The 22,652-nt window shown below is 41.1% G+C and overlaps 1 protein-coding gene across 1 annotated transcript in view; it reads left to right on the forward strand.

The window, feature by feature from the left end:
* The first annotated feature begins 5,611 nt into the window (after window positions 1–5,611).
* apba2b (amyloid beta (A4) precursor protein-binding, family A, member 2b) overlaps window positions 5,612–22,652 on the forward strand; it is a 57,019-nt gene continuing 39,978 nt past the window's right edge. The window contains exons 1-2 of the mRNA XM_053425996.1: window positions 5,612–5,701; window positions 18,064–18,114. The gene's annotated coding sequence lies outside the window, so the exon portion shown is untranslated. The remainder of the gene's footprint in view (window positions 5,702–18,063; window positions 18,115–22,652) is intronic.

Raw genomic sequence — 22,652 nt, forward strand, 5'->3', positions numbered from 1 at the left:
AAAAAAGAGGCATTATGTTTAGCTGTAGTAAATAATAAGACGTATATATAGGAGCTCTTTTCTACAATTAAAGAGAAAAAGATCAAGCTTTTAAGCTTGTAATGGTCAGCTGATCACTCACATGATTGTACTGCATCGAAATCTTAATTTATTTATTATGTTGTATCTATACTTAATGATTCTACTGCACGTCTGGAAAATGGATTCTATCCATCTTTTTTCAGAAGAAAAGTCCATAGAAACATGCTTGACATGTGTTTTTCGATAAGGCACATCTGTATCTTGGGTAACATCTGTTCATCAGTTTCGTACTCTGCTGTGTTGGGTCTCATTTTGACACTAGTTCCTTTGTTCTCCCACAGATCGCTGTCTGACACCTCTCTCGTGACAGCCCTTCTGACATCTTGTGTGATTTTCGTGCAGGGCAGATAGTCCTCTGTTACAGCCCTGCTGGTTCTGCTTTGTGGCACGAGAGGAATCTTCTTAATCTATTGTATTCACAGAGCATTCATCCTTGAGACATTCGACACAGACAGCTTTTTCCAACTCCATACTTCACATTGCATCAGCTCTCTTCCTCACGCCCTCTTTTTTCTACCACTATCTCTGTGATGAATATTTATTAGCCTGTCACACAGTCTTCTCTGAACTCAAAACAACACATTCATCAGCCCAACTGCAGCCACGCTTTAGTCCTCCAGCAGTTTTTACTATATTGTGTAATTTCTCAACAAAGGCTGGTTAAGATTCCGGGATGTTGAGAGCTTCTCACCAAACTCCAGGTATTTTAAGAGCCATTATATTCCAATCAACACCATTATCATTATTGTAATGAGCAACGAAGCAACACAGCTGAGCACCTCCACCTTGGGAATAATGTGCTGTATATTTCCAGCATATTTAAAGGCATTGAGACATGCACAAGAATGATACAACAGATGAGCAACAAATATGAGTCAATGTACGCACGTATCACTGTGGTATAGCGTAGATGGTCAATATAATGCTATTCATACAGTCTTTCATCACCATCTTAAGTGCCCGGACAAGGTTCTATCCTCCATGATCCTCCACCATCCTCTGCATTTGTGTGACAAATGAGCAGCATTTTATAGCCTCTTCATAGATGGTCAATGTCACAGCAAGAAAAAGAGAGATGGACCACCTGCCTCATGTAGAAAACCACTTTCAAATATTGATGTATTGAGATGCTATGCAGACCTATCGAATCTCCTCCTCTTTGAAAAACACATAACAGCATACATTTTTCAGCAGTAAAAAGGCGACTCAGACGATCATCTTGGTTCAGTGAAATGCAACCCTTTTAGTTAAGTGCTGTATTGTTCCACAAGTCCTTGAAAATAGTATTAAAGTATTTAGAAAGGGGAAAAAATACATCCTTGATCCACCTCCTGATCTGAATCCACACCAACATTTTATTGGCTCTTCCTTAGTCGTGTCCTACCCTCTTTTTATTTCCATTTTTTTTTTTCCAACTGTGCTAACAAACACATGCAGATGTAAACATACACTCCTTAATGGAGGTAATTAATCTGGGTCACCAATCTGTTTGTAGTTGAGGAGCATGTGGGATATAAAATCTACATCTGACCTGCAATGAAATAAAAGATAAATCATGCAAAAGAAGCATTTCACATAAAGTAAAAAAAAAAATCTCTAATCAAATGAAAAAACACTTTTAAAGGTTCAGAGAGCTGCTACAACATCACAGCTCCACAAAGAGCAGTTTTAGTGCGGGTGTGGGAAGAGGCCTTTCAGTGGGTTAAATAACGGCCAAGACATGTTCAAAATTGCTCAATGAAACATGGATGAACTAATGCACCGATGAAGGCAAATCACTGACCCATCAGCACAATATTCAAAATACAAATCACATCTGTTTTCAATCCAACCATCAAAACAAGACAAGCACAAGGTCATATACAAAGTCATAATTGCAAAGGATGAAGACTCAACCATGTGGCCAGCAAGGTCATTTTGTTCAGGCGGAAGTGGGCAAGGTGAGCTAGCTTCCAATGTAGCCTCTGTTGTCTGAGCCTCAGGAGGAAGTAGTAAGCAGGTAGTGAAGTAAGCAGGGAAGTTCCACTGTGGTTATTGCAAGATTATGATATTACATGTTATTCCACTTAAAATTATTTTAAATGTTGTGATAGTGATGTAAACCGTTAGGGTTTGAAACTCTTCCGTTTTATATAATACCCTTTTGTTCAGCGAAATTTGATTTTGAATGTCCCAATCAAGAGGTTTGCACTGAATCACCAAAATCGTGTCTAGTTTTAGCAAGATCAAATGTTTTAGTGGTTTGTCTGGGAAAGCTACAAGTATTAATTATCCTCCCAGGCTTATTTCTTTCATTACATTTTTTTTTAATGTGAAACAGACCAGAGATCACCGGGGGCTAAAGCTTGCCATCATTACACAAAATGAAAGAAGAGCGTCAGAATAACAAACCTCAGTAACCGGGGATTTTTTTTGGCAGTGTAGGACTTATTAAAATGAAGGAATGAAAGGATTGTATGGGACTGAAGGACAGGATTTATGAAATATGGATGCAGTGACCCATTCAGAAACCTTTATTACGCTGCTTTGATTTGCTGCACATGTTTCGCCTCAATCTGATGGATGTCTTCTTTTAGTCCCTTCGGAAAGAATCCACACCCCTTCACTTTTCCCCTATTTTCTGTGTTGGAGATTAATTTATCAATCCCTAATTATACCCTTAAATTCGTACTCAATAAACCACAACAAAAAAGCGAGAATAAAATAGCCTTCACTTAATATCCTTTAGATTTTTCTAGTAGTCTATTTGTCGATGCTTGTGGAAAATTGTATTGATCGGATTTGGTTCAGAAAGACACACACTTGTGTAGATTAGTCACACTGCTTGTCTGGACAAAATAACATATGATGAGATCCAAGGAACTCACTTCAGACCTCTGCAAAAGAAAATGATGATGATGCATAGATCAGGATAACGGTGTAAAACTAATTTTTGAGCTTTACTGTGTTCCCAGGAGCACATTGGCCTCTAATTATAAAAAAAAGAATAGGTTTGGAACCACCAGGACTAGTCTTAGAGTTGTTGGTCTGTCTAAACAGAGTCACTGGAGACGGACTACCATCTCAGCAGTGCTCCATCAGTCAGGCCTTGATGGTCAAGAGGCAAGTAAGAAGCCAATGTGAGCAAAAGGCATATGACTCTTCTGGTGCCAATTCCCAGATGTCCATCCCCATCGCCAGCTGTCAGGTTTTGTTTCAGTGATGCTTTTGTCCAACCTCTCCAGGGGCTCTGTCTTTGCTGCAGAGTTCCTGTTCATTATCCTGCTTGCCTCACCAGTCAGTGCACTCAACCACCTGCACATCCTCCAGAGAGTTCAATCTTCATCAATGGCCTCGCTCTGCGTTCGGAGTGACCCTGCCTTTGCCGGTGCCCTCCCAAGTGGCTCAACCTGTCCGTTTGGTCTCTGGGTCATCCACTCAAGCAGCATGGCAGGTCTGTTCAGCCTGGAGGTTTGCTCTCCTGAGGTCCTGCCCTTCGGTCGGACACCCAGGGTCTCCTGCTTATTGGATCTCCAGCCCTCAGGCCATCTGCTTGAGGTCTTCTGCGGTGCCCCTGCTCAGTGCTCAGGTTATTGCCCTGAGATTCCAAGCCCTACTTTTCTGTTCCCTGTCCACTGGCCCCCTTCATTCCCATCAGTAGGCATGTGTCTGCAGAGTGCCCTCTACTCCCCCTTTCTCTAAATGATGATGCACACAGGAGATTATATTGTAAGTGATGGCTTAATGGTTCAGAGTGTAAGATTTAGGTGAAAGGGATCTGTTGGCAGGAATTGAAACTAAAATAATCCTGGTGATGTTTTTACTAATCTTCGAAATTGTACACTTTAATAATAATACTCTGTATTTGATCATATTTGATAGTTAGATCATATGTCATATAAGTTAGAACAAATTATTTGTTTGTAAAATAATGTCATAAAAACTGATCAAGTCTGGAATCTTGTCACATTAGTGGATTTCTCTGCTGTAATGTTGAGACATGGCCACTCGGTGGCAGTGCTAGCCTCCAGCTGACATCTGAGACAGAAATTCTGTAAAGGCAATATTCTTTTTAGGTGTTTCAAGGCTCTAGTTTGTAGTATTTAGGGGATTCTGTCAACGTAAATGGCACATAACATTAATAATTTTGTACAGCCGTGTAAAATCCCTTGAGGATGATTGTTTATTGTCTTTTTATTACCTCTTAGAATGAGCCCTTTATATCTATCTTCCATTGTGACTGACATGTTTATACTCAGGTCCATAATGGAAAAATCCAACACTGGCTCTACCTGAAGGGTCAGGGGTTTCATATTCTTGGAAGGGGAAGGTGACTCGAAGGGTATTCAGTTGGATGTAATATGCTACTTTACCACTAGATGACACTAAATCGAATGCACTGATCCTTTTTTTTCCACATTTTACTAGCTTGGCTTTATTGTAAGACTGTCACACTTTTCCTAAAAATGTATATGATGATAATATTCAATGGTTTCTAAATCTCTTTGTACTGCTGCAGATACAATTTCACCCACATGGTTGGAAGAGTCTTCTGACCATGTTGTTGGGACAGCAATAGGTTTTAGTTTTGATTTTTGAATCATTGTTTTGGTGGCCACCTCTGTGACCTGAGTTTATACATTTATACAAATTTACATGACAGTCCTGCAACTGGGGGCCAACTTAAGACTGTATATAAAGATAGACAATGTGACTGTAGCCTAAAAGTAAAAGCAAAACATCATGATGCTACCTGGTGGCTGCTGTACAAGGGCACGGTTAGAGAAAATGTCGCATTTTCATGGAAGCATTGCTGCGATTGGTCTCGCCACAGGAAATTAAGGTTTTATTTACTTTCTTACTGAAATTAACGGCAGGCAAAGAATCCTCTTCGTCATAACTCCTGGCTCCTCGAAGTCAGTGGTTTCTGTACACGTTGCACAAATTCTATAAGATGGCTTCAGTTAATTAAGGACGTTTATTTGGTTATGTCATGTGTTCAAATGTCTGTTATTTGATCCTGTGAGAATGGAGTGAAACGTCACGACTCGCGGCTGGGACTGACTCCTGATTGGTCGAGGGCGTGTATCAACTACTGCGCAGTGAGGCTCTGAAATGCGCAACATGGCAGCGTTAGCATCCGGGATATTTTAGCTTCGTTTCTGGAGAGTAGTAGGAAATGGAAACGCGTCGTCCAGTAGGATAACTTATCACTAGGAAGCTGTCAGCTGATCCTGAAGCTAACATATACAAACTTATACCACATTTGAAACAATTGAAATCAAATTAGCTTTAATACACGTACATGTCAATATGGCGTCAATTAATGTCGAACACATCGGGTTTTCGTTTGTGTTGATGTTTCTGTGGTGACGTCTATGTGGCGGGTGGAGCTGCCCGGGCGGGGGTAGCTGGCTCTCGGGGCGGGCGGTGCTAACTCTCGGGGGCAGCAGACGACTGCAGTGGGCTCGCTCGGTGCTGTTATCCATGTTCCGGGGCGCCGCTGCCAGCCGCCGTGCCTCTGTAACGTGACGCTCCTCACTCGGACCGACACACAGCGAGTGATGCGAGAGCGGCCAGCGCCACCATCCCTCACTCGTCCGGACAGGAGGTGACTCGCTCGGCGCATGCAATTCCTCAGGTAAGACCCTGCTGTGTTTAAGAAAATATGTCACGAAGAGGAAGCTCATCGTTCAGCGTCTCTCCTCTCGAGATGAGGAGGAGAAGGAGGAGGAGGAGGAGGAGCGGTGGATGGATGCTGATCTCCCCGCAGCCTGTGGATGTGTAGCCTGGGCGTCAGTGCTAGCAAGTGTGCTCTGACCGATAAAAACAAACGCATCTCTCGGTTGTGGAGTGGGGTTCGGGTTGAGCGGCGTCTAAGAGACTGGACGCCGGCTGTGGAAGTGTGTTCACACCTCACACATCGAACCCGCTGTGATTCATCCCTGCACGGCCCCGGTCTACGCCTGAATGTATCGATTGTACTTCTGTTAACCACAGGCCTTTAGTGTCTCATCCGATGGGGAAGGTCATCAATTTGTACACGTCCTCAATAGTACGATCCCTGCATCGTTGACACCTTCATCTGCAGCTGCTTTGAGTTATTTGTCAGGCCTTTCCCACTCTGATATCTGCTCCTGTCTTTATTATTCATCCCTGTAACATACACTTGTCTAATTTAATGACACATTCATTTTCATTTCTCCCATGGTGCCAATCTATCAAATCTGAAGTTGAACACTGGCTCACTCCACCCCAGCATGCAGCATCTACTGTAAGGATTGAAGTTGCGTTGGTCCTCAGTGAAATTTATTCTGAATCCTACACACTTGGTGGAGGATTTGTCCGTTTGTCTGTATTTTTGTTGTGGTTGTTGTTGTATTGCTTCCCTTCAGCGCCTTGCCTGCTGTGTACCACTCTGAGCCAGCACCAGCCACCGGGGAGGGCAGTTGCTGACAGGCGCAGTGTCTGGCTGTTCATTGTTCAAATGGAGCTGGGGACATGGCTCTGCAGCCTCTGCTTTGCCTCATGCAACGTTCCATCCTAACCATCTGCCCCTTGCCCTCGCCCAGTCATGCAGAATGCTCCTCGTTCAGCCACTGTCCACTTGTGATGTGATATGTCTCCGGGCTTTTCCGAAGTCGTGTTGTGTTTGTTTTTTCCTTGTAGCACTGAGTGTGTGGTCCCTGTAGTTGATGCAGTCCACAGTGGGAAGACTATACACCACATGTTTACATGCATCCAGGAAACCTTATTGATGATACAGTAGGATTTAGATCTTTATGACTTCCATTCAACATTCAGCTCTATTTCAAATGATAAAACATGATTGGTTGGCTCAGGAATATATCATCTTTTGCTCAAGCTGCATCAAATCTGACACTGTCATAGATGTCAGACGTTCCCTTAATATGTCCAATTGTTTTTCATCATGATCCATTCATTATTCTCTGGCAAAATAACAAAATGACCATAAATGGTTAATTGTTGGTGTAAACATAGCCTCTTTGATGGATATTTTCATACAACATGATTGGTTGAATCATTAGCTCAGTGATATCTAGATATATTTAAGTATTCCACCAAAATGAATCTAGAAGTAAATATTTGGATTGCAGGATTCTGAGAATACAAGCAAACAGTTTAGAGATAGGACGGAAGGAGCAGGGAAACCAAAGCTGTGGTGCAGTTGAGGAGGAGAGTGACGACCAGGACTATGGAGGATGAGGGCGGATAGAGGAGAGTAATGTATGGCTCTTAGAGAAGGTGAGGGGCCCCCGGAGAGCCATGATGGAAATCTATAAGGCCTTGGAGGATGCACACAACATGTTGACCTGCGTTGCTGTGGTGAAAAGAGGAGAAGCTTAGTTTTCATCATTATCCTGCTCCTCCTGTGGTTTTGTGTTGGTCTGTCGTCTCTTTTTCCACATTGTCCTCCTGTGCATCTATCTCTGTTACAGCCCTGTTGCGTCTCTCCGTCTCTGTAGCCAGGGACAGCTTTTCTGAGGAGCACCTGCACTGAAGGACAAACACACTCCTTACAGTCTGCTGCGTGGGCTCTTACTCCTGCTGCAGCCAGAGGATGCTAAATCGGTCTCTGATGGGGGAAACAAAATAGGGCAACTGCCTCGAGCCCTGCTGCACAATTTATGAAGGATAATAACTATTTGGAAATGTGTGATAAAACCATTATCATATCAGGGCAATCAATCTAAAAACCAGGTCTGATCAAACAACAATATCTCTTTAGCAGGAATGAGTGTGTCTCTCTGTGGCAGCACACATGGCCTTGCTGCAGGGAAATCAGTTATCTGTTGCATAATATCATGTGTAATATCTTCTTAAAAGCTTTACTCTGTACACTATGGATTTCACGTGTCGTACATTAACATTGTCTCTGCTGTATAAAACATCATAGTGTGGGCGGAGGGAGAATAACACTCTATCGTGCCCTCTGGCAAAAACATGATTCCTAGATGATAAACCTACAGATGAAGCTACAGGGTGGGTGTTGGATTTGCATGCAGCAATATTGTTAAAAAGGCAACTGCAATGATGATTTATGAGTAGGCTTTTTCAAGGTAAGTGTTTCTGCAGTGTTATTACGTGCAATCGCGGTTCTTTAGAATTGCCTTGTGAATGAGCAATTGAGGCAAGGACATTTCTGTCTATCACAGGATTGAGCGTGTGGACTTTAAGAGCTGTAAACCACACAGTCGCTGTGGTAACTAGCAAACAGAGGGATTACAGTGTTTTACACCTTAAAGCTTGTTGCAGGTTAATCCACTGGAAATTAATTTATTTTAACATAATTCTTTACCTTTTAAGTTAAAGTCTTTAGTTCGCCTGACAGAAAAAGACTGCATGTCCACCCAAAAAAGGAATTAATTAACTGTACATGTTAAACATATGTCTTATCAATTAGGTACAATCATTTATTTAATTCTTTACTTCTATCAGCCTTTTCAGAGACCAAGAAGCTTGTTTCATCTAACGTACACTCGTAATCCCTAAAGATGTTCAAGTACAACCGCATGTGTGGCATTTTTTCTTTGATAGTAAGTTAACTAGAAGACTGCATAAATCTGGCAAGGCTTATTACTTATCTCGCCATGTTAAAGAAAGTGTGAAAACATCCCGGATTCTTAATCAGAATCCACTTTAACATTTAATGGATTTGGACATGCACCACCCCTCCGGTTTTTATTTAATAGCTTTTGAGTGATCTTGCTGACAGAAACACAGACAAACAAACAAATATCAAGGAAAACAACAACCTTCTTTACATAGATAATTATTCCTTGTGCAAAATAATTTTGCGTTTGTTGGGAGTCATCCAACTTTTTGATTGTTTCAGCCCTTTTTGGACTCACAGCCTGCATCATACACACCACTCTGGGCGCCATGTTTGTTTGCATTAATTTGCCTGGACGTAAACGCCAAGCTCTATCTTTCCAAATGCTGATGCATAAGGAAATGGCAAATTGTGATTGGCTAGGCAGCTGAGAGAAGTGTGTCATGGCTCCTGGTCACGATGCTGCAATAATTTATGACTCAATAATTTGACCATAACAGACCAAATTATCTTGACCTCTCACCGCAGCATTATTCACCCTCTGTAGAGGATAAATGTCCAGATGGCATCGTCACTACAGTCTCTATGCTGCTTTGATTTCCAAAACACTGAGCAGCAACATTTGAAAATAAGATGTATACGAATCACATGCATAGATTTTCATACACTAATTTTAACTGAGTAACTTTTAACGTTTCAAGTAAGTGGTCATCAGTAAGAGGACATTTTTTCAGCCCAGCTTTGCTGGTGGAAAATATACAGAATCTGTCTATTCTTTCTTTTCTATCGACCTTTATAATTTTCAAGCTAATTTGAAATAGCACTGTGATCTAAAATATCTGAAGAGAGACTCAGTGATTGTCCTCTATTGACTATCTGCTGGCTGCTCTGTTTGCATTGTAATGACTTTATTCTTTGGCTATTTGCTTCCAAACAGATGTTATTCTTTGACTTTTTTCTGTGAGTCTATTGTTCACTAACACTTAACTGTTCGTCACAAAAGTGTTTTAGTCAACTAAATGACTAAATGATGAAATGACTTACCATCCATCCAGTTGATGCTGCTCTAAATAAATATTCACGTCCCATCAACAAAGTTGAGCTTTTGGATTTAAAATTCTCCACAACCATAAAAAAATGCCATGTTATATACCAGTTACTAAACTGTCTATAAGCATGAATATCTTTGCAGGATATGTGTCATCCCTTGTTGTCCAGCTCATGCCACTTCTAGTATTACACACATTAATATGACAGCCATATTAGTTCTTCTCCGGTTATTTTGACAGTGGTGTCGTGTTCGATTTGTGTTTTCCTTGAAAGTGTGATCTTTGTCTCTGCCTCTGCTGTGCTCTAAAAAAATCTCTCCACACTTGATCTGGAGCAAATCTACTGCCTGTAGTTTTCATTTACTTGCTTCTATGATCTCTTGGCTTGGTCGGTTTTTGAGAGGTCGAGCGTTATTCTCCATGAGGTGTTGACTCTTAGCTCAGTGATATGACCTGTTATTATCTTTAGTAACAGGTAAAGTAGACTTGTAGAAATCCAGGTCACATCCTGAGGATCAGTCAGGCGTGGTTAAGGGCGCGCTGTTTCAAGATTTGGTCTTTTCATCCTTTGTGACGGTTCTTTAAATGTGTGCCAGTCTTTGAACCGTAGATGCATTGTTTTTTTTGTCAGAGTAGATAAAAAACCCAGGATGCTTCAGCTACTGTATCAATGCTATATGGATAAATTATCCTCTGTGCCATTTTTATTATCGTTCCTATCTCACTGTCTCTCTTTGCTGTAAACTCTTTATTGTCTGAAAAGTCAGTCTCCAGAGTTCCTGAAACACCTTTCTTTGCTTTCTCGACTTTGTTCAACACATTAGTGACCTGTAATGCTATGTCATCAATAGTGTAGCTAGTTGAGGCATGGAAAGATTTGTGAGAGATGTTTCTGGCCCAAAGCAGGTGTTATGTGCACTTTTTTCTGTGTTCAAAATGACACCGAACTGATTTAGTCAAGTATTAACTTGACTAAATCAGTTCTTAACCATTTAATTAAATGCATGGTATTAATGTAGAAAGTGGATCCTGTACATGCACTATAAAGTCATAGTAAAAACCCAGTGTAGGTTATACATATATGTCAATAAGCTGAAAGAACATTTGGTCAGAGATGAGGAACCTTGTTCCGATGATGAGCTTTTTAAATTCTTAGCCTACAACAGGACATTGTGGGTCTATGTTATGTGTGTCCTAACACATGTGACACCTACTATCATGACAACCGTATAAGTGCTTTTTAAGATTTTACTGTCAATCCTGTTTAAGCCAAATGTGCCCCAACCATTTTGGTTATCGGGTCAGGGTGAGGGAGTGCGGGAAATGACGAGAACTAAATGGTCCGACCAGCAGGGAGTCGACAAGGGACCTGCTTCTCAGGGCTTATGCACCATCATGGTATGCGTCCTAATCTTTGGTTTATCGGCTCACCCCAATGTTGAGATTTGAAACCCTTTTAAAAACATATAATGTGTCTGTAGATTATAAAACACAACTGAAATGTGTCTCTTGGCATAAAGATGATGCTGAAGCGAGCAGAATCATATGCTGTTTCAGAGAGTTTCAGTATCCACAGATGATATCTACTGGCAATCCCTGTACTATATTTACAGTGAGCTCTATCTGGACCTGTTATCAGGTTTTCATTTCAAACTGAATATATTTTTGGGACGTGGCTTGCAGTCTGAACCAGCTGAAAGCAAGAACCACTTTTCTTTTCCTAGTCTGCCTCAGCATGATGGTTTAACATAACGTACCCCTAGTGGAAGTTCATTCAAACCATACTCAGTATGCTTGCTGAAGTTGCCCTCATTAACAACAATGTCAAGTGAACAAACATAATCTCCCCATGTGTTGTGTGAGTTGTAAGTAGTTGAAACTGCAGTTCAATTTTCCCAAGTGTAGTTGTGTCCCTTGGATCCAATGAGGTGATGTGAGCACACCTCCCTTTATTGGCAATCAAATTAGTCCAAATCAGTTTCACACTCTTTGGTTTAATCAGATCAAATTGGGAGGAAAGCAAAATGGTGAAAAAGAAAGCGAGAGAAAGTAATAAAGAACCAAAGAAACGCTTCTCTCGCAGTGCTCTGTAAAAAGAGAAACCCTTTCTCAGCTGCATTAATCATGGGTGATGCAAAATAATCACTCCTCGACAACATTCAGGGAGAAAGACTTAGAGAATAAGAAGCAGTGAAACAGTAATGACTGGTTCTGTCTGACTTCTATCCTCGTTGATATATCTGATAAGGCTGATCTGATCAATTTGACATGATGAAAAAAACGCTGCAATTGTAGGTACTAGGGTTTGAACTAGTTCGGTATTGGGTACCATTCTTTTTTTCGGTACTTCACTAGCTCTGTAACATTTGCTTACTGTAAATTGCTATTCTATTAAGGGCACTCTTGTACTATTAGTGTTGACTAGTGCTGATAGAAATTTTAAGCTAATTCAAAGCAAGATAGTGAAAAAGGCCAATTATCTCCAGCAACAACTTAATCCAACCAGCTAATTACCCGAAGATAGTGATGTCTCACTTCTCCAACATTGCCCAGTTTTCCTTCGGAGCCTCATCAGTCTCCTCCTCTGTCCTCCCATTGACCTGGAGTATGGATTTACATAACTCATGCTCTCGCTCTCTTTTGCTCTCTTACCCTTTTGCCCAGATGTGCTCACAGGTACCAACATTTGGCACAGTTAAGTTGAACCTGAATCAGTTGGTAGGATGGAGTATTATATCTGGTATCCAACCCTTGTTACTTCACTATTCTAAACCTCATGAGCAAGAAGGGATTAAAATATTTGAAAGATTATTTAGCTTCGGAGCTTAGGGATGAACATCTTGTCAGTGTGGGACTTGATCCAAAATGGAATCCAAATCTATTGAATTTTGTGCTACAATATGTTCAGAGTGCAAGAACATGAACACAATTAAATCATAATGATACAGTCAAGACCACTAAACTAGAGCGGTATTGGACAACTTTTCTATACTGCATTTACTCAGCTGTTCATCATCCATTTGGCTTCCCTTGCTCTCAGCATGTCTTCATCATGTGCTAATATGTTTTCATGCAGTTCTCAGGCAGCATACAGCAAATGGTAATGGCCTTCAATTTGGAGAAGAATAAGGATTTTAAAATGTATGCAGACAATAGAGGCAGATATCGTTACCGACCATGTTAAGGCTCTGATTTGAAAACATGTCGTTTAATTAGAGCTAACCTTGGCTAAAAGTAAGCATTGTTAGTTTTCAGGTTATGTGAGTGTGTCCACTTACTCTAGTGTGTTCATGACCTTAATAAACCCATTTTACCTTCCCTCCTGCTGTGCCGTGTGTCATAAGACGACTCTGCTCCCTCTGTATGCTGTCACTTATCTCATTACTTAGACCTTAGATGCATTCACCAGACCTGCTTATTAGGTACCACATTTGTTTGAAGAGTAGCATGGCATTAGCATTTAGATGTGCAGAGAGCTTCACCTGCTGCTCCTGCCTTTGTTGGGCAGCACAGACAAATTCATGAGTTTTTCTTTTTTCAGCACGGACAGATGGCTGCTATTGGAAGAAACTGTGTTTTTCTTTGAGATGCAAAGGTAAATGTTCCTCCATATAAAATGCATCATGCTGTGATAAAAAATTACTTCATTTGAATAGCACTTATCTAAACTAGGTTGCCAAGTGCTTCACAAGAATCCATGGCAAAAAGATGAATTAACAAAAATAAAAGGGATTCAATTCATTTCAATTTTAAGAGCCGAATCACAACATAATAAGGTCAAGATCTTAAAATCTTTAGAGAAACACAAAATTTTTCCACAATGAGCGAGCATCATTGGGAATCAGGCAGAATTCTGCACCAGCTTCTGGGCCATTATTTCTACAGCTAGACAAGTATGTTGATTGACAGCATAGATGATTGCAGCCACGTCTAAGGAACACTGTGAACTTGATGGACTGTATACAAATGGCCCATGTGGAAGTCCCTGACACCTGATTTATATTGTTAGTAAACATATTCATGAGATAGCTCATCAGGCTCACCTTACCATAACCATCTCCACATGTGGTTATAGGCTTTAAAACGTCAGTTCACAAACCGTTCGGTAATGACACAGAATGTTTGGTAAACACCTCTAAAAGCAGCAGTGTTGTGTAATGGTAGCTTGTTTATTTAAAGAGTTGTCAATCAACATGTTATTGAAAGCAGTTTCCATCTTTATGTTTTGTTTTTGTTGTGGGTTTTACTTGTTGTTTACGTTTCCATCAGGGGTTGTTCCCTTTGGGCTCATTACTAAATATCAGAGGAAGCCACTCTCCCTTCTTTAGTTGTTCCGCACACCACAAGCACATATAGAGCTTAGCTGTTGCTCAGTTATTGCTCTGGGACAGGACGTCACGTCAGCAGGGCAGTGAGCAACCTTGTAAAATGTTGACGCAGTGTTAAATGTCGGGGAACAGCTTATGCAAGGTTTTAGAGTGAGCAGGGAACTGTGCGCCCTTGTCTGTCATGTGAGACAAGGGAGAGAAGTTTGAGATCAATGGGGATAGATTTCCTGCTGAAGATTGGCTTTGATGAGATGAGTTGTCGGCATTCATACAGGTGTGTTGTCCATAGGTCAGCTAGTTTTTTATGTGTTTGTTTTGTCCTGACATGAGTGTACACAGTATTGAGGTATGCTGATTTTTCTCATCAACGTGCTGTTCCATCATATATTATCACATAGGACTGAAATCCAATAATACCTGACACTACTCTTTATTAGTCTTAGTTAATAGACCAAATTAACAATTGACTGATTCATAAATAATAGACAGGGCCATCAAAAATGATTTTTAGTTCAATTCTAAATTGTGTTTTAAGACTCGTAGTAGAACAGTCTCTAAACGTTTGGGTTGTGATTTGTCAATTAAGTGATTAGTCACACAATAATTTGTTGATAATCAGGTTCGAGATGAAATGCGACTCAGTTGACTGTTTCAGATTGTCATTATCTTTGAGAGAGAGAGAGAGAGAGAGAGAGAGAGAGAGAGAGAGAGAGAGAGAGAGAGAGAGAGAGAGAGAGAGAGAGAGAGAGAGAGAGAGAGAGAGAGAGAGAGAGAGAGAGAAAATTACTGTACATTTCATATTTTGCATTCTTGGTCAAAGAGAAATATGAATATGTCACTCCAGGGCTCGAGCAAATTATTACATTATTTTAGTTTTCTGATTATTTTTATATTCACAGATCAAAGCATTAATCCGCTATTGCTTTGGCCCAGGTAAATATGACACTTTACAGAGGGAAATCATAAAGTTTACTTCTGCATAGAAGCAAATTGTTGGTTTCTTTATTTATAAGGAGCCACAATTTTGACCTACACTATGTGTTCTGCAATATATTATATTTAGTGTCAAGCCTGAACTACTACTGTAACAGATAATAATGCTAAACAAGCCTATTCATTATTTAAGAAACTTGTGTTTCTATATATTACCAATGTATCTTGCGGTTGGAATAAGCACAGGGAGAAGATATACAGGTGGTGGAGTTGTCTCATAATCATTCCATGGACCTTTGACTTATTATTTTCTTGACTTGTTCATTTTCCTCTGTGAAATTCTCTGTTTTGTATTCATTCACATGCCCATGTGCACTTTCCTCGGTTGGACGCTCATGGTTGATTGTTGCACTGCAGTATAACAACTCTTGTCTCTAATGAATCTTGACTTTGGCAACTGAATCCAGGAAAATATACACAAACAACAATACCAGCAGTTAATAATTAAATGTTTCTCAGTACCGAAACCGTGAAGCAAATATGGTTTGGCTTTATTTATCTCACAGTTCCAAAGATAACACACTGCTGGGAATAAGGCAATACAATTGTGTAAAGTTCCTAGATTACAGCAGTCTTGAGTATCCTTTGGATTAGTGGTGAGTGTGATTTGCTGAGTGTTTTGTCTCAAACGCTGTTTAGCTGCAGTGTGCTGCAGTGTGAGTTGGACCTGTGGGACCAATACAAGCCTCAGGGCTGTATGCAAGTAGGAGGGGAGTCATGGTGAACTAGAGCAGTGGTAAGATGAGAGAGGCTCTACCATTATAACCACTCCTAATGCACTCCTCTCTCTGTGTTGCGTTTCTCATGCGTCTTCTGTGGACAAACATCTCTTCACTTTGTGGGGACACACCCAGTATCTGAAAATCACTGGGTCATTATTAGCTAATAATGACCCAATAGATACATGTCTTGTTCTATGTGTTATGACTGAAAATGAGGGGAAAAGCACATGCACAATAGGGCGGGCATTTAAAAAAAAAATCAAACTGGTACCAATTTGACATGATACGCAATCCTTTCAAATATATCTGAGCGTTCCCTCCTGTGCACGCAGTCAGGTTGAACACTTGACGTTACTCCTTTCGTCTGTGGGGCCTCCTCTACTGCTGCTAACAGCCCTGTTTTGCAGATGAGCCTGTAGATTTGTTGTCATTGAATGGTATGGTACAGCAGCTGCATGGAACAAAGATGAGAAACAGCTTTACCTTTGTTGGTTACTTTGCCATCTGTGCTTAACGGCTTTGTTTGCTAGCATCCTCCTTTTTCATATCAAAACAAAGACTTACTTAACTCTTCAAGAGGGCATACAATGGGTCAAGCTGGCAGTGATCGCCCTCTTCTGCATCATAAGGCAAACTACTTCAGATGGTCTAATGCGCCTATGTTCAAATGAATGTATGAACTTCAAGGATAAAGTGAAAGCCCTAGTGTATAGTAGTCATTTATAGCATTTTATTTTTGTATGTATAAGAGGGAGTTGCTGGAGTAGCACCTAGATGGCTTTTTTCATTACACCGAGGCATTGCTCATGTTTTTCTTTTCTCATGTTTCTGCCAAACTTCGTATTCCCCTGGAGGAACGAGCGCGTGAGTGTAGTTCATTTGCAGTTCAACCGCTCATTTAGTATCTCACTTTATTCCCTGACTCCAACATTTGGCCAGATAAATCAATGCATCTCAGCTGAGGACCATAACATGTAAGTTGTTTAGAGTTTTCGTTTACAGCCAGCTGTTTTTGAAGATATTCGGTCACTTTCAACAGTAATTCATGCATAATGAAGTATAAACCTCTTGATATGGTTTTGTGTCATCTCATGGGAATCGCAGCGGATTAGCTATTCCGTTATTTGGTAAATAGCTGCCACTGTTGATATCTTCAACACATCTTACACTTTTATATTGCCTTCTGAAGGTACCACTTCACTCAACACATTCCCGAGTGGCTGCAGTGAAAGAGCCGTCATACTGACACTATGCTGCTGCTGGTATGTTTTCTGGTCAATCTGAACCAACTGCTGAGTCGGGACAGTAACCTTGAGGCTGTCACAATAGGACTCAGGCCTTGAGGATGATATCTGACATGTGGTCTTGGCTTCGTGGCAGATGGTGAAGCCCTGCTGACAGTTTGGAAAAATACAGCTGAGCTAATGTAGCTCCGTCACAAGGTTCTGCTGTAGGAATGTTATCGCAGGGCACTCCCTCTCATGTAGCCACACATTTGTCTCAAACAATGCAGGACAGAGAATGTTGCTTCTCAGATGCTTTGGTGTTGTGATTGTCCGCATAGGCTTTGATTGGTACTGTCCGACTTTTTGATTGAAAAACAATAACACTTTTGACTAACTTTACCAATAGTTCAAGAGGTTTGATAGTTAGTGCGCTCTGCTGGATCTCGAGACAAACCACATCGGACGGTCTAATGCCTTGTAGACTGTATAGTTTGAACTCGAACAGGTCATTACACCTCGATTCACACTGGGACATACATTGGAATGAATCTTCAAATTTCAAATAAAAAGGGACAGCCCTGCGACAAGGTGATAAAATGGTTTGTGGTATTGCTGTGGTGCAATGGTCTGTGTGGAGTGTACGTGTTCCCCTAATGTCTGCATGGGTTTTAACAGGCAGATTGGGGTGAGGTTAATAGGAGACTCTAAATTGAATGTGAATAGTTATATGTCGGCCCTATGGCCTGGCAACCTGTCCAGGGTGTACCTAGCCTGTTTTTGAGTTTGAGATTTGAGTTATAGATAATCGGTGGATGGATCTATATAAATCTATCTCCAATCCAACATCATCTTCACTATTTATGTACTCCTGCACTGCAGCAGTGGCAGCTGGTCGGAGTTACGGTATCGCAGTTCCATCGTCCTGCACTGAAGATATGAGATTGTCATATCTCTCACTGCTGTCGCGTTTGACCTCATCTCCACTGGTACTTTCTGCACATGCAGGCAGAGGACAGTTCAAAGCTCAGTGTTGATGCCGACCTGTGTGTGTCTTACTGTGGGTTGTCAGTTGATTCTCAGCTTGACGCTCTCTTTCCTTTTGTGCTTTAGGTCATCGCCTGGAGCAAATAAAAGAGCAGCTCTTCCTACCTACGGATATCAGTAAGTTAGCTTCACTGTGCACTATTATTACAGTATAATGGTGTACTGAGTACTGTGGTAGGAATTCTTACAGTGTCACAAGAAAATGATTTTAGTCCTCCCAAACTGTAGAGACGGTTAAAACTTTGGCAAACTTGCAGAACAATAATGACAGGATGACTTCTTCCCTAATGTGTGTGTTTCTGCGCACTGCTGAACTCAGACCTGCTGCTCGGTACTGAGCCGGCATAGATGCAGCAACCTCTGGGCCCGAGAGACATCCTTAACGTGCCTGGCTGTCCACTGAGTCATGCCATTCTATGATACAAACAAACAGCAGAGGGAGGAGATGAGGAGAGGGGGTGTGACTAAAAGGATGGAGAAAAATGGTGAAGAAAAGAGTCGAGAGATTTTGTTCTGTAGAGGTTGATTTATAAAGATAACATGGAGACCTTTTTCAGTGTGAAAGGCTGAATTCAAAGCTTGTTTCTGTTATTTTTTATCCATGTGTGAGAGTATTTAAAAAAGCAGAACACATCTCCATAAGTAATGCTGTTACGGCAGTCCCAGCGACAGTGCTAGCAAATTTTGTTTGTTGTTTTCGGCTAAATATCAGACTCGTACAGCTTGAACATTGTTATATTGATGCAGTGGCCAACAGAAAAACACAAATTTGGTGATATGGGTGTTTTTACTTTCCCTTTATTTATCTTGACTGTGTTCGGCCATATTCTAAATTGTCTTGCTACAGTTTCATAATGAATACATCTGTTTTTATCTTAACTTGCTGTTTTGCTCCGTTGCTGCATTGTAAAGCCGTGTGCAGTGCTATTCGCAGAAGCTATTTTGCTGCGTGCTTGCTATAGTCCATTGTCTTTCAGGATAGTCGGTGTACCTGTCACTCAGAATCTGTTGCATGTGAGAGTCACTTTTTTGAGCATGCACATCCCCTGACAAACAAAAGTAATCCCCTTGGTGGGGGGAAATATTGTTAAATATCTTGTCCACGTCAAGCTGATCTTTAGAGCCACCAGTACAGGATGAGATGAAACTGAGGGAGAGCATAGAGGAGGCAGAGCATCATGGGAGAACTTGGGTGAAGACATATTGCAGAGGAGCGGAGGTACCGCATGCAGAAACAGTTGAGCACCGTGTTTTGAGCTTCTCAACGCTGCCTCTGCTCATCATTTATTAAACTTCATCTAGAATATTCATCCACCCTGGTACAGCGTCATCCTCCTAGAGCGAGAGAAAATAACAGTGACTGTATCATGCTGACACGAGAGGTGGGGAAATTAATCGGCTTTTGGAAATAATCAATTATCAATTCATCTTTTCCACGGCTGCAAAATTATAACCACAGCTGCTTCTGGATCAGGACAGACACACATTAAAGGTCTGTTCATCTTTTACCCTGTCTCTGGTCTGAGTGTCCTCCCTCCACTGACCTGCACTCACTTTACACCTTAACAATAATCACAGACACTAAGTTATTAGGACCTGAACAGTACTGACTTTTATTTTTTAATTTGTTTGATTCACTTTAGAGTTTATGAGGCAGCATTTTTAAACATATATATGCTCATCGTGCGCATGTAGTTCATCTGCTACACAAACAGAAGACGTGCAGGGCATCAGGGTTAAAGTGACCGGAATTATCCGGATTTATGATCCAACACCATCGATTAATAACTAAATGCATGTGGTTTTCAGTTTTTGTGAGTGACAGAGAAGGGCAGACACACGCACACACACACACTGAAACACAGGCTGCAGACAAGAGGGAAGTTGTTCCCGCAGATTATCACACAACGCAGAGTTTCATTTTACTTCACTGTTGCAGAACAAGCGACGCCCTGTTTATCCAGGAACACAAATATTAATTCAGCAGGTTTACATAAAGATCAGCTCTAAGTGTGATTAATTAGAAAAAGAGCGGAGGAGCAGAACCTCTTGTTGTTCAGCGGAGTAGTGCATCTCGATGCTGCCAGGCGGGACCGCCCGGATGAAGGCTGAAGATGCAGCACACAGGTCTAAACCGAATGGATGTCAATTCAATGTGGAGAGCACTGACCACAGTTAAAGACTGACTGTTGTAATCCGATTTTGAATTGAAAACCTCCTTTTGTAAATTTCAGTAACAGTAACGGTCTAATATACTTTTTTAAAGCACAAATTGTGGGGCTAGTTCATTTGCGCATCTCTCACACAGTGATCAAGATATTAAATCATGTGTTGATAAAAATGTCCTTGATGAAATCATAGCCCTCTGAATCGGAATCGAATCGTGAGGTGCCTCCCCTAACTGACACTCATCACGAAGGTTCTATCCATTTCAATATCACCCATAACTGACCTACTTCTTCCATCCATTTCCCTTTGTCTGTATATTCTCTGTTTTCTTTCGACTTTGACGTCATCCCCTGTGGAGGGATTAAAGAGATACAGGGCGGGGCTGTTTGTTCTGAGTTTCAGACTGTGGGTCTGAAGGAGTTCTGACTCCAGAACCAGATTATTGTCATGAGCCTCACACACACAAACACACTCACACTTGAGTGGGTCCTTAATCAGCCTCAAAATAGGTCCCCATCCATCTGCATGTCACTGATAGTGTTTCAGGGAAAGTCATGGTTGTTATAAATTCATACAGGGAACTTAGCCCAAGACTAGTTTTGGGGAGAACTGCCTTTTGAATTTGTGTCAGTGCAGCGATGTGTGCTCACTGTGCCAGCTGCTCTGCTTCACTTATTCCGATTAAATACTTTGCAGAGGGAAGGACGGACAAAGAATCTGGTGGTCCCCGAACTTGTTATGAATCATCTAAAGCCACAGTGTGTGCAGTAACTGTGTACCCAGAGTCACTGGGGAGGTTGATACCCTGCTGGGAAGTTAGTCACATGCATCATGAGAGTCGCTGTTAACTGTGCGAGGAATCCTCTGCATTTTTCTCACCATGAATATTTAAACAAATATATCAGTCGGTCAGTATTTAGTGTATACATCCAGTTTTATTGTTTGTGTACATGCATCATAGCATGCCAATCCACAGGCACAAAATGTGGGAGGTTGCCATAAATGTTTGAGGTCCTGAGAATGCTATGAACAAAAGCAATTAAAATTTTATAGTTTCCATCAAGGCAATCTGACATCACCCTGCTCAGCTGGTAGTCCTGCTTAGTGTTCCTCTACCGCCATGCAGCACCATACCAACGTTTTCTGTGGGATATCTAAAAGCTCATGAAACCAACCGCTCTGTAAACAATGCATTTTCCCTGATTTTATGAGACAAAAGTATCCTCACAAACAGCATCATTTGAATTTACCATTAATTAGATTTTCTGCATTACCCCTTAGTAATTTCTGGTTGTTAGCTAAAGATATAACTGATAAATATTGTGCATTTTTCCTAAATTTTATCTTGTTCTTTCCTTCAAGACTCTTTTGAGTTGAGATAAGAAAAAGTTCAGGGCTTAGGGTCAAATAGGGAAGACTGAAGAGGGACACTGTTTTTTTATCAACATGCTGATTGAAGCCTCAACAAGTGAACATCCTGCTGAAGGACTGCATTATGATCCACATGGTAACTGCACTGACCCACGATACTTAAGTAGCAACTAGATAGGGGAAAGGTCCGCAGTGCAGTTTTACAGCCAGGCAAAAAGACCAGATACAGAGTGATGTGATGTAAGGGGATTCAAATGAGAGCTGCAATAATCCCGATTTCTGTGGCCATGGGATCAGCGCAGCCGTTAGCTCTGTTTGTCCAGCCTGCGCGGCCGAGCACTGTCCGAGCCTCCTCTGTCCTTGCTGTCTCTTATGATCCCTGGCTCCGTCCCCAGGGACAGTGAAATTAGTAATCAGCACACCACAATGAAATGACTGAGGCAATGTATCTACAAGCTGCCATCTTTGGCATTGATTTATTTCTCCTCCGAACTGACCTTCCATGGAATAAATAAAAGCACGGCAGTTCACTCAATGGGCAATTAGAACGTACTGATGGAACATAACTCTGGATTTACAAAAAGGCTCCAGATGGTTTCCTTTTGAGAAAATCCTCTGAAAACATGTAATGGTTGTGCTGCTCTCTCTTCGGTTCTCTGCCATTTAAGTGAAGGCAATCTGGGCAGTGGCAGATGCAAAGCTCATCGAATTATGTCAATAATTCTTTTCTGCACTTAGTTTAATTAGTCATGAACCGTTGCTGCATTTGTCGTCTCATCCATTTCATAAACTTGAGAGCATGAAAGCATTAACGTCTCATTGTGACAGCCATCAAAAAATCTGCTGGCAAATAATGTCTTGCTGTGTGAAGTCTGACATCTGCAGTGCCCAGATTTATGGTGTGTTTTTTATGATGTGTGTCTCTGTAATCTGTGTAGTTTGCATTTCTACTTTGTATGTCTATAATTTTATACTCCACCGCCACTGGTTTATGCATTTTCCTGATTTGCTAGTTTCTTTATAATGTTAAAGCCATAAATACAGTTTTATGGATAGAGTTACTACTGTAGTTCAGTGACTTCAGTTAAATGTATGATTTGGCTTCTTTTAAGTCT

The sequence above is a fragment of the Pleuronectes platessa genome, chromosome 1 (genome assembly GCF_947347685.1).
Source record: "Pleuronectes platessa chromosome 1, fPlePla1.1, whole genome shotgun sequence".
Classification (NCBI taxonomy): Eukaryota; Metazoa; Chordata; class Actinopteri; order Pleuronectiformes; family Pleuronectidae; genus Pleuronectes; species Pleuronectes platessa.